The sequence below is a fragment of the Gambusia affinis genome, linkage group LG02 (assembly GCF_019740435.1).
Source record: "Gambusia affinis linkage group LG02, SWU_Gaff_1.0, whole genome shotgun sequence".
Taxonomy (NCBI): Eukaryota; Metazoa; Chordata; class Actinopteri; order Cyprinodontiformes; family Poeciliidae; genus Gambusia; species Gambusia affinis.
The window spans coordinates 29520371-29537061 of NC_057869.1; the positions used below are offsets into that span (position 1 = coordinate 29520371).

The 16691-nt window shown below is 39.0% G+C and overlaps 1 protein-coding gene and 1 long non-coding RNA gene across 2 annotated transcripts in view; one reads left to right on the top strand and one right to left on the bottom strand.

Moving 5' to 3' along the window:
* Positions 1-16691, bottom strand: part of cdh8 (cadherin 8) — a 374224-nt gene that overhangs the window by 204048 nt on the left and 153485 nt on the right. Inside the window, exon 8 of the mRNA XM_044135659.1 lies at positions 14220-14363. The gene's annotated coding sequence lies outside the window, so the exon portion shown is untranslated. The remainder of the gene's footprint in view (positions 1-14219; positions 14364-16691) is intronic.
* Positions 13840-14362, top strand: LOC122842114. The gene is made up of 3 exons (XR_006372492.1): positions 13840-14049; positions 14133-14192; positions 14289-14362. It is a non-coding gene; the product is annotated as an uncharacterized LOC122842114 (long non-coding RNA).

Consider the following 16691-nt stretch of genomic DNA (forward strand, 5'->3'; position numbering starts at 1 on the left):
GCTACATGATCTCACTTTCTAATTCTCCACTGAATTATAAACATATTGTTCTCATGTGAACACATGTGTCCAAGCGTACCCTCTCTTTTTATGCCTCTTCCTTATTAACAGAATGATTTAGTGCGCTCTGGTGGCGAGACATAAAGATAATGCTCGTCGCCTTTCCAAGGACAGGCGGCAAAAAGCAATTGCTATTAGTACATGCATACAGTCCGAGAAGATAAATATAGGCCGCTTTTAGCAGATGAGCCACAGTACCATCAATTAAGATTAGGGCAAGTGCTATCACAGTGTCATAAAGAACAACAAGAAGGCATTCCCTCAATGTCAAAGGTAAGATGAAGACCCACAAGCTGTTGGCAAAATCAAAGAGAACCTGATAGCTGATGATGACAAATATCTGCTCCATCAGTAAAAGTGACACAGACCAAAGATTATTGACCATTCACCAAGTTGACATTATGTGAATAAAAGGTAAGGATGGATCGTGAACTTTTGTTCCTGGGCAATGTTTTCCATTAGTAGACATTTACCTCCACCGCTCCCATGAAGACAATGTCAGGCCATTTGTGGTGGCACTGCTTTGAAGTCCACTCCAGCTCTGATTCTTCTAATTCTGATCTCGCCTGTTGTTCTCCTCCCATCCTGTGCGGTGCCCTCCTTTCCTCCAGTTGCTCTGGCAGAGAATGTGGCAACATGCCCCACGTCAGGCCGGAGGGATGTGGACGATGTGCCTGCCCCGAGACTCCCCAGCGGTTTCCAAGTAAAGGCCATCATTCTCCCTAATTAGCCGGTCTCTTTTGGGCTGTGACTAAAATCACCTCTGTGGCTCCTTTCTCTATCGGATCACACCTAATTTTAATTAGACCCCTCGGAATATTAGCCAGAGTCTTTGTTCCGCTTCCCCTCATTAAGGAGCCAGACAAATGAGTCGTTAAAATCCTTTATACATCTCCTCTACATTTTCTCTCCTCCATCCCGTTCCCTCCATCCACTATTGTCCCGGTCATTTTTGTCCGGGTTCTGTTCTGCGACGATGAACGGTGAGCTATCGGCTCCTGACCCGGCTGAAACTGGATGGGTATTGAATACCTATCATGTCGAAATGTCCCAGGAAAGTCACAAACTGACATGAAGCTGAAAGCGCTGCAGATTACAAAGGTTTTATGGGGTGGCACAGTTTTGATGAAATAAAAAAAAAACTGTCAGTATGGTGTATATTCTGTGAAATATACCTGTAAGGAAATATAAGAAATTTAAATATTACCTGAGGAAGAACAGAAGAAGAGAGTGTGTGATTTACTTGACCTTCAGAAGAATAAAGTTGATGGATGTCAGAGCTATGATGTGTCAGAAATCAAGACTCAACTGAAGATGTAATTATATAAAGGTCAAATGTGTGCAATAAAGAAGAAATCTGAAACAACTGATTAGGTTATTATCAGTTGTTTAACCTTCTTTCTGTTTACATGAATCCTAGCCAATGCCCTCATAAGCAATGAACAGAGGTGACTTTGACTGACTGGGTTGGCAGCAGAGAATTTTTCATTGTTCCTTTCTCCCTTAAAAAACATTTAATGTTGTTCATGTTCACAAAAAATAACTCATGGCTCAGCTCACACAACTTAAAACTAGTGACGCATTGAATAGTTTTTTTTCTGCTGTTTTTCAAAAGCACTAACTTGCCAATAGATTTTAGCTGACTAGTTTTTTTTAATTAACAATACTAAATTTAATCCTGTTAATTAAATATATTAAAGTAAAAAAGAAAAAAAAGTCACATATTTAGATTCAAGAAAATTTTTTATTCACCATAGTAGTTTGTTCCTGACAGGAAACAAGTCAAGCATCTCTCAAAACATACTAAGTGCATGAAGGAAAAATATCAATGAAGAAAAAAAAACTTTTTTTACAGATAAGAAACAAAACCTGCGTGTCCAGCAGGCTTCAAGTCCTGGTGTGTTGTCAGTTTAAGATGCTAGCTGCCACTAACTGCATTTTGTTTTTACTTCTAGACATGTGCTACACTTGTGATAAGTTCCCAACACTGCCCCCTAGAGTCTACGTCCAGTGCAGATGAGCTGGACAGAGTATAAAGGCTGCAAAAGTCATGCTGTCCTGATTCTGAACGTCTGAGGAATGTACATGAGTCAAGCATTAACCAAACTTTGCTCATTTTCAACAGTCAAAGCATTTTTTTGTCAGGTGCTTTGAGCTAACCTGCCCACTGAACTGAACAGCTAAAATAGTTTTAAAGCAATTTGAGACGGCAAAGAAACATTTTCTAGCACAGCAGCTTTCAGATTTCAAATCAGGTGTACGTCACTAGAACCCACTTCTGGAGTGACGAGTGACAAGCCATGTTATTTGAACCTCTGAAATATGAGTCACAGTGTTGTCTGCTATTGAAATGTGAAGTATCATCATGCCGAGATCTGAAGAGATCTCTGGACTCTTAAGATGAAAGAAAAAAAATGGAGAAAAACAAGAAAAGAAAACATTGCGGCTGCCAATGTTTCTGGCAATGGAATTAAAGAGCCATTTAATTTTTAAATATTCATCCAGCTTTAATTTGGACAAGTTTCAAAGTATTATTAATTTCTACTTGACTCGGTGCCCCTCCAAAAACAACTGAGGAACTGGCCGCAAGTTGCCACAGCAATAATTTTCCGAGAGAATACAGGCAATGACTGGACCTGCTTAAAGTACGTAAATCTGTTCAAGCGCAAGAAGATCACAACTCTTACTGAAGGTGGAGCGATCCTTCTAGTACAGTTTATGCAGTTTGAGTACTTTAGGGTGTTTTCACAGCTGATAGTGAGGCAGACTAGCTTCCATTCAGGAACAGTATCACAATATTTGTTTCAATTTTAGCTGGTACGGTTCACTTTCACACTACATGTTAGCAAACGATCCAAACTATGAAGAACATGTTCCTCTCCTCTCCTGTGGTGGCGCCGCACCAAGAACTACTGAAGGAAACGACGAGTAAACCTCCGTAGAAGACATGAGCGCAACTTCCTCTTTCACAAATACTAAGCAAAAATGGAGTGGCGACAGATTTTAGTGGTTGTAGGATTTCTGTTTTGTTTTGGTAAAAGACCATGAGCCATTTCTCCCGCTAGCGCTAAATTCACTCATTTGTTTAGGTTGTATTTACCCAGAATGCCATGCGCTATAGCAGAATGTGGTCCTCTTGGCATTCACATATACATCCGTACCAGACAAGATCATTCCAAGACCGAGCTTTGTAGGCAGACCAGAGTTTGCTTTTTTTGGTCAGAGTTGGATTGCACAGTCACACCCTCCCAAGGTGGATGGATGGGTTGATGAATATTCACACGAGCACCTTTGTTTTCCATTTTTCAGCTGAGTCAGTTGGAAGCGTGTGTGTAGCTGTAAAAGAAAATCATGATTCTTTATTAGCAAAGCTGTTCTCTTCCACAATGTGCCAATCTTCAATAAAAAAGAACCATCAGTTAACACGTAGATCGTTAAATTTTACTTTCATATTGGGGATATCGGCAAACATTAAGCCAAGTGACTGTGTGTGTGAGAGTTTGCATGGGTGTGTATTCACGGGTTTCACAGCAGACAGATGCACATGTCTGCAGGACCATCAGTCTATTTAGAGCAAGTCTGAAAATGAACTCACGGGTGGCTGAGTAATAGATGCTGGTGCCCTGCCAATGCCACACACCCTTTTTCATAAATTATAAAACCAAGAGCAATTATGGCTTTTACAGAAATGAACCAATGCATGCTGGAAGCACGCTGTAACTGGGTCAGTGGTTATTTCCTGCGACACACCTGGGCTCACAGTAAACATTGAATATCAATTAGAAATGGCTGCTGTCTACACACAGGCTAAAGCAGATTATGACCCATCACACCATATGTGGTCACATTAACATACTCAGGAATCGGGTAATCTTCATAGAGAGCCCTGGGAAAGTAATCAAACCCGTTCAAATTTACATGAACACTTTAGCATGCTGATATTGTGTTGAGATTTTGAAAACAAAGATGATGGAATGTATATGCTTTATGCTTTGCTCGTTTTGAGCTATCTACAAGTAATGTGTCCCAGCAGGGTAAATGGTTGCCCCCCCAACCAGAAAGTTGGCAATTTTGACTCTCCAGCCCTTCATGTGTCCAACTATCCTGCTTAATAAAACTGAACCCTACATTACCCATGGTGCTTTGTTGCGTAAAAGACCAGCTGAAGTGAATTTATGCACCTTGTCTTTGATGACTTCTGTAGACGCAGATCAGTGAGTAACGAATATCATGTTTAGCATCAGTGTGCACAAAGAGGGAAGGCAACCGTAAGGGAAAGTGACCAAAAGTGTCATCCTAAGTAGTGAGACATGGTGGTGGAGGCACCAAACTGTGATATTATGTAAGTCATGTCTCTGCTTGCAGTAGACGGAGTGAGTGAGAACCCAGATGAAACTAAATGTGACTGGCCACAACAAAACCAGGAAGAAGGAACAATTCTAAATAATTTACAGACTCTGAAGGTGTGGATTTGAAACTTTCTAATGATGTCAAACACTCAGAAAAAAGGAGAAGCTCTGCCCATTTGAATGTTAGCACATCCTTGAATAAGATTTGTGAGAAAACATGCCTCAAAGTTCATGAAGAATTGTCCTCCTTCCATTATTTTGCAATGATGCCACCCCCCAGCATTGACTGCCACAGGAATGACTGGGAACGTCTCCAACAAGGCCGTGAGTTTCTGTCTCTTATTCTTTGCCATGGAGTCGTCTGTGAACCCAAAACTATAAGGGAATCAAACCAGGCCTAAATACAACATGTCAGATAACGTTTCAGCCCAATGTAAATAATCATTTTATTTTAGGCTACTAGATGCAGTTAGTATCATAGTGGCGCACGTCACGGCTTACTCAAAATCTACCAGGTGTTCGTTAAACTGCAGGACAGTGATGGACAACAACACCCATCAAACTGGAGAAAGGTTTTGGCTGCATGACAGAGTCCCACATGTCGAATTCTCCTTTCTTCTCTTGTAGCATTGACAGTCAAAGTTACAGATCTTGCTGTGGTTGCGCTAAGTAGTCATGTGTTCCTTCTACCATCACCCCGAAACTTGAATGCTCAGCTTTACTCTGTAAACAAGCTGCATTCAAACTAAAGATTTCACCATCCTAAAGCCTCTGAAGCTGCAATTTAAAGCGTTACAACTTCCACTAATATATGTTTGTGAAATGTTTAGTAATCGATAATCTCAGCTTTAAATATAACACCTCCTTGTTGAACATGTTGAGACGTTTAAAGGTGACATCAGTTACTTCTCCGTATTACTGGTTTAGCTGCTGTTGTCAGGGAAACTGGTGCTTAATAAGTGATCTTTACGCTCAATTATATCTGCCACAACAGCTCCATTTTCAAAGCCAACACGGCGATGTGTTGGCTTCCCTATCCAGTGGGTAAATCGTCATTAATAAACACTATATAATACCTGATTACATGGTATAAGATGCCTTGCTGATTCACTTTCATTTGCAATTAGCCTTCTCTAATAACAGAGAGGATGGGGAACGACCTTGGAACACGCTTAATTAATCAGCAGTGGGGGGGGAAATAAAACCATGTGGGCTTTGTTGGTTTCTGGTGAGATTAAGCAGGAAAGATGCGGCACACTATTTTTGCTTAACAAGCCAAAATGTCATTCATCAACGAAAAATCATCTGTCATTTGACGCCGCTCACTGCTGGAAGACGCTCATTTGGATGCTTTTCTGTTTTTCTGCGTGTACATCTTTATTTCTTTTTCTGTTGGTGGTTGTTTGTTTACTTGTGGATCATGACCAAAGATTTGATGAGAGTGATGGAATTCCAATGAGAAACGGCAACGGCAACAAGCAGCGGGAAACAAACATACATAATGAGAAGACAGATGACTATGGAGAATCAAAGCTCGCAAAGCATGAAGCCATTTTATCTCTTTGACAACATGACAGCATCTAAGTGCCTCGGTTGTGACAGGAAGAAAATTCCACGTGAAATGGAAAAGGAAAACCTTAAAAGGTGAAGAAAATGACAAGTGAAGTGTGCCTGCAGTGGTTTTAGTATTTATACACAATGCTGAAAAAATCGGTTAGGAGCAGAGAGGTGTGCTCAATCCAAATGAGAAATTGTCGTTTCGTACGGATTCTTTATGCTAATGTGTTCAAACTACGTAAAATGGGGCATGATTCTTTTTAAGTTTCAGTTAGATTATTTTGCTCAGTTATCCACAGAAACATCCACAAGTGTAATAAAATCTAGAGAACCCAAACAGCCACAGATCCAGACGGGCTGGCGGATAGTTTGGTCTTAAAGTGAATAAAAAAATGCTTCCCTTTGCCTGATTCCTTTGTTTTTGTTTTAGCCCCATCAGATAATCTGACAAATTTGAATTTAACCAAAGTATAATAAAAAAGTTACTTTTTTATTATTAAGGGAATAAAGCCATCCAAAGCTCTACTACTACTCTGAGACCCTCCAATAAAATCCAATTACAGCAATTGTTGCACAAAGTTAACTAGTAAATAGAGCCAACAGTGTTAATCCAGCTGTTAAAAGCTGCATAGAATATTGGAGAACAGATAGAAGCACAAAGATCAAGGAACACAGCAAACAGTTTAGACCAGTGGTGCCCAAAGTGGGTCCTTGAGGGCCGGCATCCTGCATGTTTTAGTTCTCTCCCTAGTTTAATGCACCTGGACCAAATGATGGCTCATTGGAAGGCCAAAGAAGAACATTGACCTGCTGAAAAGGTTGTTACTACCACCAGGAAGAGAACTGAAACATGGAGGATGTTGGCCCTCAAGGACCCACTTTGGGCACCCCTGATTTAGAGAGACGTTTAGAGAAGGTATGGTACAACCTAAAACATACTCCGACATGGCAATCCACGTAAAACACTACACATCACCATGACAACACAATCCCAAACATGACAACACAATCCCAAACATGACAATACAATCCCAAACATGGAAGGTGTTGTGCTCCTTTTCCTTTAGCACCTAACAGAGTGACTCCAATAGGCTGAACTCTACTCTGGTTTTCCATTACGACTGAGCAGAGTTCGCCATCGACTTCGTCAATGTCACAATAACCCTGTCCTACTCTGACTGTTTACAACAACCTCAGTCCCAGGTTGACCCAGTAACTACTTGTAAACAATGAAATGAAACAATGTAGATGTGGAGGCTGAATTTAACTACACTCACTTCAACTGGAATTACAAGCATTTTCTCATCCAAAGTTTTGAAATCAAGGAACATTTCTCCACTAGAGGAAAACACAACTCTTGGCATTGATGTTACATTTTGGGAGAGAGAGAGAGGATACAATTGACAGAGGGCAAATACATCAGCACACAACATAAAAGATAGTCAGTAAGACAACATCAATCAAATAAATATTCTGCCTTTGCTTTTACAATTTATTCTGCAGTGTAAAGTTCCAACTAAAACTGGATTTAACTTTGGAGGAAGTAGTAGTAGTAGAGGGTACATTAGTAGTAGCAGGGATGCAGAAGCAGTAGTACAGTAATGGGACAGGCGGAGGCAACGCTGCTCTCAGAGTCAACAAGCACCCTATGATCAATAATCAAGTAAATAAAGCAATACTGGGTTACAAACTTTTTGGGTTTTTGACAAGCCGTCCAGGAGTGAACTGGCACATAGGTTGTTTTGACATCCGTCACGGCAGAGTGGGCCGCTTTCTGATGAGCATGATGTTAGGAGGAAAGGGTCAATAAGGTTATTCCAAGCTGAAGCATTATGTCAGAGGAATAGCTCTCTCCTCTGGGACCGATTTCTTTCTTTTGACTTTCCACTTCTCAGAAGTTGTCAAAGGTTTGTTAAAGAGGAAATTGTCGAGTTTATTCTGTTAGCAGTCCAAGGTCTTGGCTGCTATTGTTGAGTGCCTTTAGTTGAATTTCTACATTTTTACCCATTTGTTGCACCGCGTTGAATGAGAAAAGTTAATGAATAAAATGGGGCTATATTAATAACATTGTGTAGCTCATACAAGTACCATGAATGCAAGTGGATTTCCAGTAGCAATTTGAAAGGCTGTGGAGTAAATGCAGCTTTCATGTCGAGGGGTGTAGGAGACATGCCTGGACTACATCACAGCTTTTATATTTTTAATGTAACTTATTCATTACGGAGTTCCTGCACCTCTACTAAATGAGATTTCTATCACAGAAACACCCAGATAGATCTTTTCATATCCTGAACCATAAACTGCTCTGCTTTAATTCTCCAACAAGAGCTCAGGAGAAGAAGAAAAAAAAAAAAACTAAACAGATGGTTCAATCTGTTCCAACATTGTGGATACAAGTATTTTAAATTAATCTGAAAACAGGGACTGTATCAGTGTCATTTTGAGATATTAACAGATATTAAATTTACCAAAACAACTTAAGCTGATGTATCACTTTGGAAGCTTTCGGTGATCAAAACAGGAAATCAGTTCCAATTTGGTTTAAGTTGACATAATGAGCCGACATGTAAATAAACTGCACAGCCACTCAAAAGCTGGAGTTTGCTTCAGAGTTGCTCTGACTTTATAGAAAATGATTAAAGTGGAATATTACTGCCTGATCTTCGAGATGACAAGTGCGTAAATCCCCATCTAACAGCAGCAGAAATCCACCATGAAACGAATCCTGAGCTCAAAAGCAGGCAAGTCTTTGCAAGCAGAACTAAAAACCATTTATATGTGAAGGCGGACGTGTGTATCCACATTGTTTTGGGGGGGTTTTTTTCTTCAAATTTTTACAAAGCAGTGGTCCTTATTTATGAGTCCCAATCATATTCAGGCTGCACACACACATGCACAAGACTGATTTCAATGCCCCTTTTAGGTCATGAATGAATACAGATGCCTTGATTGATCATTTGCATTTGAAAATAGTGTTTGTGCCTCATGAGATGTGGCAACGAAAATAACCTCCTAGGGAAGGTACAATTTCACCCAATGTGAAGTTAAGAAAGGGGGAAAAAAGATGCACAAACATGAAAAACAAACAACAGAAACAGAAAAATAAACTGAGGCTGTCAGCTCAGTAAATTCAGAACAAAACTCTCCTACAGAGGTGGAGAGGGCAAAAAAAAAAACAGTCATGTGGACTGCAGACATGACTGCAGATACATACTTTCAGCAAAACGACTATTTTGAGTCTGTATACATCAGTTAACGAGTGATCGATTATTGTATTAGTTGACAATTATTTCAATAATTGATTAAACACAATTATTGTCTTAGCTCTAATTTATTTCAACTGTGAATTCAGGTCAACTCACAGAATGGATGGTTTAAAGAAAAGTCAGTAAAAAAAAAACAAAACATGTTTTGTAATCTGTGATGTATGCTTAGTTTTAAAAAGTGGAGAAAATATAGATTAAAATAATAAATCAGATTTTTTTTTAAGCCATATCGCCCAGTGGTAATTGGTATGCATTTTTATATGTATTTCTATTGTTCATTTTATACAAAATATGTCAAATGTTTTTGGTTTTTACAGTTACCCACTGTTTTGTGTTAGGCATTTATAAAAAAGCTCAATAAGTCGTTTTATATGAACATTTTTTCTCTGCTCAGAGAGCAAACCATCAGGAGGCTCCAACTGATGGAATAATTAATAAACATATTTCCCCAGTACATTCTAGTTTACAGTGTCAAACTGATTACATAAGCCAAATAAAGCCGGATATTAACTCATATATTATTTATGCCTCTGTGACTCTTGTGATGGAGCTGACATCATTAGGCGTGTCATTATCCATGCATGAATAAATACGGTCCGTTACTGGATATGCTTTTCCCAGAAATGAAATATATAATCCAAACTTGTTTTCAGGATGCAGCGCAATAGGAACATAACAGCAGCCTGACATGTTTACATTTACCTCATTATGGTCCCAGTCAAAGCACGGCGCAGGCACAATGCGCGGTTTTATCTGTCCACAGCCATTCACGCGGCTCCTTTCAGAGAGCATGTGCCTTGTTTTTATCTAATATATTCACAACCACTTCACTGCGAAAGGTTAAAGTGAGATTCAGTGTCTCGCAGGAGGAGGATGCCTTTATTTTCTGATCCAGAGCTAACATGCAAAACCTTTTGTTGCTGTAGAGTTCATGCTACCAAAGGGACTTAACTTTTCCCTAATTTTGGCAAAAACTCAAACTTGGTTATGATCCAAAACCGCTCTCCATAACTCCACCGGCAGCAGATATGCTAGGAGTAGAAAGAAACAGAAAGAAACAGAACAAAGAAACAGAACGGCTCACGCGTGAAATACGCAAATTCACATGTTGAGATTTGAAGAACGGCTAAAGCTTTCTTGTAAATACAGTCAAACTTAGTTCTTGCTTTTTTCATAAGTTAAAGCCAAAACAGTTTACGAGCACAGTGTGTTGTGAAGTTGAAAGCAGCTGCAGCTGGATTGTATCTGTAATGATTTGCAGCCACAGATCCCTGTCGAGCTGCAGTCTATTCTATCACCAGGTAGTCCCAATATGAGGCCTCTGGCAGAAAAGCCATCGCACGCCTTCCAGAAAGCCCATCTACCGCTCTGTGGGTGCACAAGTATAAAACTGAGCATGTTGTCAGGTCAGAATGAACCAAATAAATCCTTCCCTTCAACAACTTTCTTCCCCCTTTTATAACAGAGCTACTGTAACACGGGGCTTGTCAAAGCATGAAGCATTGTTCTCTCTGTAAACCTAACTGCAGAATTTAATGAGACACGCTGCTACAGGGAATTAATTTGGGGGAAAAAAAAAAAAAAGTTCACTCAGCCTATAGTGACATTAAACAGAGACTGAATCCAACCTGCGTATTAGGAAAGAGAGAGAGAGAGAGAGAAAAATTGAAGCACAACATGACAGATCCACAGACTAATTATTAGATTTTAAAAGCTCAGGAGAGAGAGAGACACTGTGACGGCTGTAATATCAGCTAGAGAACAAAACAAGGAGAGAATGTGTGTTTATCAAAAGAAAAGAAACAACAACTCAGGCAGTATTTACACAAGTCACTCTTCCAGAAAATCATGTGCAGTTTATCAGAAGGACTGAAGAAAACCAAATGCCTTAGAAATATTTTGAGGTGTGGTTTAACTAAGCTGGATAAACTGCTGTTGGAAAATGACAGGCCAGCCTGCAGCCTTCAGTTCATCAGTAAGGGCACTGAAAAAGTTCTGGTTCAACTCTGAAACTGTGTTTATGGAAAATATTCACCTGATTGGATATTTTACCTTTTTGTTGCTTTCATAACTCAATCACCATCAACAAAATCTGCCTAATTTGACCTAAAAACTCTTTAACATTAAAGTGAGTTCTACAAAAACATGCAACACAAAATACAAGATTTCAAAAATATTCACCCCTTTAACATAACAGACCTAATTCAACAGAGGTCCAGTCAGTCGGTGCCAGTAGTTCCACAATGAGTGGAAGGGAGAGCAGTGAGTGTGTCCCAAGAGACTGTAGAGTGAAGACACCCGGGTCCGGAAAGTCCATTCACTGGTTCATCAGTATCCATGGCTACCATTAGACAAACTCAAATGAAAGTAACGGCATAATGACAACTCAAGAGAAAAATACTTAAAACAACTAAAGCCACGACACAAGAGCACAGAGTCAAATATCAAAACCGTCCCAGTTAGACACAACACAGGACTAATGTCTGGAATTCAGTCTCACTTTCAATGGTTCAATGTGAGGAATATATGTTTATGTAATAAATTCACTTTTTATTAAAAAAAATAATAATAATAATTTAGCACCAACTTCTTCTGATGGTAAATGCAGTAAAAGTTCCAGAAAAGTTCCAGAAAAGTTCAGGGTCACTTTGAAATGACTGGGTTTGAAGTGTAGTTTTCAGCTATGTGGTAAAATGAAAGTTATTAAAACGCTGAATTAAAGCAAACACACTCTGAAGATGATATAAATGTCTTCATGACTGCTTCTACCTTCTGGCTAGTGGAGATGAAATGCCTTGTGATTAGAGAGAAACATTTAAAACTCAATCAGGTAATTCTCAGCTTCAGCAATAGTCAAGTTCAAACCTTCTTCTGTTTTATAGCGATTGTTTACATTTGGACTATTTTTAAGACTGTAGGTTGGATTCAAATATTCAGTTTTCATAGTCTTAAATCCTCTGACAGTTCAGTGTCCTTCATGAATCCTGCTGCCAGTAGAGTTGTTGTTGTAAAAACTGAAAACTTGAAGCACAAACCTTCAAATAAAATTAAAAACATATATATTATATTAGGTTTGAACCAAGCAAATCTACTTTTATAAAGTGGGATAAAAAATAAAAAATAAAATCAATTCGTTATTTTCATTTGTCTTATTATTACTGACCACTGATATTGTTTATAATAGTGAAATGGGGAACAAAACAACCAATTTCATTGGTGCGTTTAAAATGAATGCCTACAAATAGTTTGTATTTCCTGATAAAACGTTAACGTGGCTCTACGTTTGAACGGCGAGCAGAGGAAAATCTGATCCAAAGTGAACTGCACACAATTTGTGAGCGGAAAAATGAAGCACCCAGTTAAGTTTCACTGTTCTGTAGGAAATGCGATTTTGAACCAGCAGGAGTTGGTAGTTATGTGGGTCAATCTGCTTAAAGAACCGGGCGAAGGAGAAAATTCACAGACGATTTTCAAACACCGAGATCGAATCGCTTTCAAATAAAAATCTGCTTGAATTTTGCACTTCAGCCCGCCGTGGCCGGGTCTTCCAGATTCTGGGACGGATCGGTGTCGTCTTACAGGAAGAGGGTCGGTCCAGCAGTGGAAACCTTGGACCAGCAGCTGCAGCCGTGCGATGCGTTAAAGCGGCGGTTAGTATGCTCACGCTGCAGAACGCGCTTCGGCTCTCCACCTCCACAAAGCATTGTTCCTGTTTCTCGGATCTGAGAAGAGCTCACCTTGAGCTGCTCATCTGTTTCTATGGTGATTCATCTTTGGAGTTTTCTCTCTTTTTCTTAATGCTTTCAGGTCTGATCAGCTCCGCGCATGTTTATGTTTTTCACCTGGGCTAAACGATATCCAAGTTTTACCAAATCTGCGGCCTAATGTCACGTTTGTTTCTAGATTCTTCTTGGCATCGCCAGCAGGTCAGTTTAGCAGGTTCTGAAGGGATAAAAGTGAAATATTGAAAACCTTCATATTAAGGTTGCAGGTAGTTCAAGTCTCCATTGTGCTACTTACTGCACACATAGAAGTAATATTAAAGATATTCTATATCAGTATGACTGCTGTCACATTGTTTTTTTCTGCTGCTACATTTACTGGGATATCTGAAATGGACTGTTTATGTTAGTCCATACATTAAAAAAAATTTAAATAAATAGTAACATTCTGTGAAACATCAACAATCATTCACAAAGTACCGAAGCTTTTTGAGGATTTCTTCAGCTTAATATCTATTATGTTTGATTCTTTGTGAGTGAAAGGTTATCAAGGGCACTTTGAAGTTATTTGATTAAAAAAATGCACTTAACCATGACAAACATGAAAATATACTGAACAGGTGATTATTCTTTTATTAATTAATTAAGATTTTTTTTTTTAATTAACTATTTTGATGTCAGTAATAGAAATGTATTATTATATTTGGGTTATGATAACATAATTTTCTCTTTGTGTAAAGATGGTCTGTTAATTTGTACATTTCAGTGAGCTGTGAACATGTCATGTTAGTTTGCAGTTAGCATTTAACAAGCTAGTTTGCGATGCTAGCTAATACAATGTTTTGTATTTATCAGCACCATTCCTTCTTTGTGCTAATACCAACATTAGCATAGTAGTTAGCATAGTTAGCTTTCAGTTAGCCTGTAACAAGCTAGTTTGCGATGCTAGCTAATACCATGCTTTGTTTTTATCAGGTTTACAAAAGTCAAAGAGAAGACAGAAGGCACCGGTCAGAAGAAAGAAAGAAAATAACGATCTGTTTATTGGAACATCGCTATTGCTCTGTTTAACTGGTGAAAACTAGAAAACTCCGGGTGAGGATGGCATAATGACTGTTTTAGTGTTCATAATTATCTGACATTTTGAAACCGGAGCTTTTTGCCTTGGCCTCTTTCAGGTTAGCTGTTAGACTGAATCCTGATTTCTATTGCCTGAAGACAGAGAGATAACAACTGGGGTAAAAAAGAAAATACAAAACACTTACCTTTAAACAGCAACAACACCAAAATCTGAAGTGTCCCTTGGCGTTCCATTTGATTGTTCCCATGTCTAGAACTCCTCTGCCTTCAAGAGCCTGTGGTGGATCCAGCCTCTTCCTGGGTGGAGAGTCAGCAGCCAGCCTGCGACCCTGCATGGATAAGAGCGTATTAATGGTGGACTGTGATTCAAACTCCTCCTGCCTCAGACTGTCCTGTGGCAGCAGCACTAAGCTGAACAAACTGTTTCAACTGTTCAATGAATGCTTACAGTGCTATTCTACACCAAGCATTTGTGTGTACTGCTGAGTATCTGGATTACTTCCTAAAGTTGGGGAGTAAATTGTTTTTAATACGTATTACTTTAAAACTGAAACTTAAAAAGGTCACACTCGGTCACAAACACAGTAGAAATATGTCTTTAATTGGTCTGTTATCAGGCGTTACTGTCAAATTAAAGTTTAAATGCAGAGAGGGCCCTGTGCCCTCAATATCCTCTAAACTTTATTGCCTGTTTTCTCCTACAGGCCACCGGCCCCCGCTGCTTATGAAAGTCATTCAGAACAATTTAGCCGCATCGTTCCTCAGCCCCATTGTTCACCACACGATGAATACGCCGCCGCCCAAGATAAGGGCGGCGCAGCGAGCCCCATCTCCACGGAGAGAGGGAGAGTGAGACACCTGAAGTGTGAATCAATACCCCGTGACTTCCACGAGACAAAAGCGAAGACCTTGCCAAGCCAGAAGCCGTTTTTGCCAGGGACATTCGCTCACGACTTTCCCTCGTGTGGCAAGCGCCCAAAGATCAACTCTTTGTTCAGGTTCACTTTGACTTCAGGCTTTTTAGCAACCTGACACTTTTATTTTTATTTTTTATTTCTTGTAAATGCCAGCTTCATTGGTTTTTAACATTTCTTATAAGCCTTGTAACATTGATTTTGGAAATGAAAGTGAGCTATTTTTCAGTTCCCAAAAAAAAAAAAAAAAAAAAAAAAAGTACGGTAGATAGAAAAACAAAAAAAACTATAAAGTAGAATGAAGTGACAGCAGGCCTGTCACAATGGCAAATTTTACTGGATATAAATTGTCCCAGAAGTTATTGCAATAAATGGCAATATTGTCATTTTGAGACCATTTTCAAGTAAAACAAAGAACACATTCTCAAAAATCACTAAACTTCAAATTCTAATGAACATTTAACACCAGAACTGGAAGACAGTTTAGATATTCAAGACAAATAAACAAATGGAGTCTGTTAATAAAACTGCTCTTCAATAAAAGGGAGAGTTGAGACCAAAGACTGAAGACTTTTATCATCCACTTTTTGGTAAAAAGAGAGAAAAAAAACCCAATAAACAATAAATCAAGCAAACGGAAATTATTAAGCTTGTTCTGAATTGTCATGTGATAAATTAAATATTGCTTCCATGATGTAGCTTTGCTAAAACATTGAGACCTCTGGAACTGGACCTGAATGCACTTTTTATGATTCTATGAGACAAACCGACAAAGTTTTGCTTGATGGCTTTTACCGATGAAAAAAACAAAGTATGACATGCAGATGTATTCAACTCCCTTTACTTGGAGCCCCCAAATAAAATTTTGGTGAAACTAATCATTTTCAGAAGGTATTTACAGTCGTGTGTAAAACCTAAGACAGAACATGTCTGATGTGTGACCTTTTATTATGTTTATCTTTATAACAAAGTGACTTATCAAGAGGTAAAGGTCAGAGGTTAATGTTGTTTCAATCAAACAAATGAGGACATAAATCTATCTGGAAATCTCTGGGAAGAATCAATAGCTGGTGTCCATCCAGTCTCAAAGTGCTTCAGCGGTTTTTCAAAGAATTAAAAAATAAAATAAAAATCTCCCACTCTTGTTTCTCAGAAATAGCAGCTGAAATTGGATAAAAATGTTTTCCTACAAGGTAATGATTTCAATAAGTGGGTACAAATACAAGCTTTTCTGATCTGTGAAAGAAATCTGAAAACTATGCACCAATTTTTCTACTTCACAAATCTGTGCTTCATTGTTATGGCTTTGTTACATCAAATATTTTTGTGGTTGTAATATAGCAAAAAGTGGAAAAAGACAATGGTGTTCAATCTCTTATTTTATTTCCAAGGTTCTTGGTGAACGAAAAGATTTTATTTATTTTTTTTCTTGGAAATGATTTATGACAAATTATTTCAAGACGGGGTGAAAGTAGAAAGAATGGCAGAGGTTTCAGTTTTTCCGATCGGAATTCTCAACACAAACGGTAAAAAAAAAAAAAAAAAATTAATTAAAGGTGCAGGAGGCAGAGCTGTGTGGGTCGATGGGGGAGCCACAAATCTGGGCTCCACTGATGAGTTTGTTTGGTGTCCAGCTGCGTGTTTGCCTGCAACGCCTCAAATCCATTAGAAATCTGCTGGGGGTCGGGGGCTCCAGTCGGGCCGCGGCGGCTCTGAGCCTCCTAGGCGACCGGGTGGCCCACC